At 33.3% G+C, this 1,926-nt stretch overlaps 1 long non-coding RNA gene across 1 annotated transcript; it reads left to right on the plus strand.

Annotated features, from left to right (window-relative positions):
* Positions 1-872: 872 nt before the first annotated feature.
* Positions 873-1,409, plus strand: LOC129749084 (uncharacterized). The gene is made up of 3 exons (XR_008737920.1): positions 873-1,001; positions 1,094-1,273; positions 1,338-1,409. It is a non-coding gene; the product is annotated as an uncharacterized LOC129749084 (long non-coding RNA).
* Positions 1,410-1,926: the final 517 nt, after the last annotated feature.

The following is a 1,926-nucleotide window of genomic DNA, read 5'->3' on the forward strand; positions in this document are numbered from 1 at the left end:
TAAAAAAATAACAAATTGATGACAAATACGAAATTAGAATTACAAAAGTTTAACAAAAAATGTCAAAAATCCTAAAATATAATGAAGAATGTGTTACAAATATATCGCAAATATGACGAAAAAATGACAAAATATGACAAAGACAAATCTATGGGCTTGTGATATGTGTAGCGCAATTGGCGAGTTCAAATACAAGAGTAATCATTGAACACAGTTGTACCGGGTAAGACTTTCAGTATGAAGAGAAGATGGTAAAACGACTATAATCGAACGAAAAAAGACAACTATAAAAAAACTTACAATCAAATGAACAAAAATCTGACAGAACCATGAAATAAATACGACAAATTGCAGATTTATGTTATTTTATAGCAACATTTTGTCATATTTGTAAATTTTAATTAGTTATTATATTTGTCATATTTTTATATTTCATTTGTCATATTTTCCATAATGTTGTCAAATATTTGTCAAAATTTTTATTTCGTGTTTTGTTAGTTTTTGTTTTTTAGTTTAGTTAATTTCTATAAATTTTTTCAGATTTTTTTTTTAATATTTTGGTCATGGCTTTACCATTTTAATGTCACATTTATCAAAGTTTTGGTATATTTTTCTAATATTTTTGTAATATTTTTATCACCTTTGCCATATTTTTCTCAAAGTTTTGTCAGCGTTTCGTAATTTACACACTAAGATTGCAATTATTCCGCTCGGGACCATGATTCTTTGAATTACAGGAAAACAGCCCAAAATGACACTTGGAACTGTCAAAAACAAATGTTTTCCTGGACCGCGGGTAGATAGCTAACCGAATCACGCGACAAACCCTTTATCCTGAAATTCGAAGGGAGTGCCCTTTCGAGTGTTCAGGAAAACGAACAAATTCAGGGTAGAAGTGTCCTGTATCTCGCGACGTTGCTAAATTGACAGTTGTGGTGGTTTCGAAATGTGTTTTTTTAAGACTTCATTTGCTCGCTGTCGGTTTCATCGTGGAAGTGAAAGTATGTGGCTTTTGTTTTAAACTATTTACATTTAACAATGATTTCAATTTGTCTCCTTTCTTCTATACACAACGTACGTCATGTGTTTATAGCCGTCCTCCCGAAAAAGGGGAGTTGCTGGAGTCCGTGCTGGAGGAACAGTTCTTTCCGAAGGATCCTCCAGCGCAGTTATATACCAAAAAAAATCAACTGCCCGACGAATGGTGCTGGAATCGTTCAACTCGCGGCCCAGTTCGTGGCATGATGCCACCGTCAAACATGTGGTTGAGCTGGTAAGTTTTTAAAAATGAACCCTAAATGACTGAGAATTGACATTTTTCCATTATTTGTTTTCAGGCAAAATATATGAATGCTTAAACGTGCCAAGACCAGCAACGGCGTCGTTATTTTATTAACAAAGCTTTTAATTAACTGCTTCTTATTAAGAATAATAAAAGTATATTGATTTGAAAAATATTATTTTTTTTACTTTTCTGCATAATTCAGTTCCAATTTCAATGTAAACATCGAAAGAAGACAGTCCTGAGCCTACAGGATAGTCCGAAAACTTTCAACAAATCACAGGAGAAAGCCGTTGCGAGCCTACAGGACAATTTGACAGGTGTTTTCCTGAGCTGTTTTGCTGTCCTGAAATCGTCCTGTAATTTCAGCTGTTGAAAATACAGGACAAAATCGTTCCGACCACAGGAGAAAAGATTAAGTGTGTATGTTGTCATAATATTGTATAATTTCTCTCATAATTTTGTTATATTTTTGTCATAGTTTTGGTAGATTTTTTTTCATGCAATTTTCTGTCATTTGAAATATTTTAAAGTTGAGCGGAAGCCGCCGAATTGGATTTTAAGATGGCGTTTCATAGCGTCAGACTGCAAAATTCGACTTCTACAAATTGATTCCTTTCACCTAATACCCTCATTATGGGTGT

The sequence above is a fragment of the Uranotaenia lowii genome, chromosome 1, assembly GCF_029784155.1.
Source record: "Uranotaenia lowii strain MFRU-FL chromosome 1, ASM2978415v1, whole genome shotgun sequence".
Lineage (NCBI taxonomy): Eukaryota > Metazoa > Arthropoda > Insecta > Diptera > Culicidae > Uranotaenia > Uranotaenia lowii.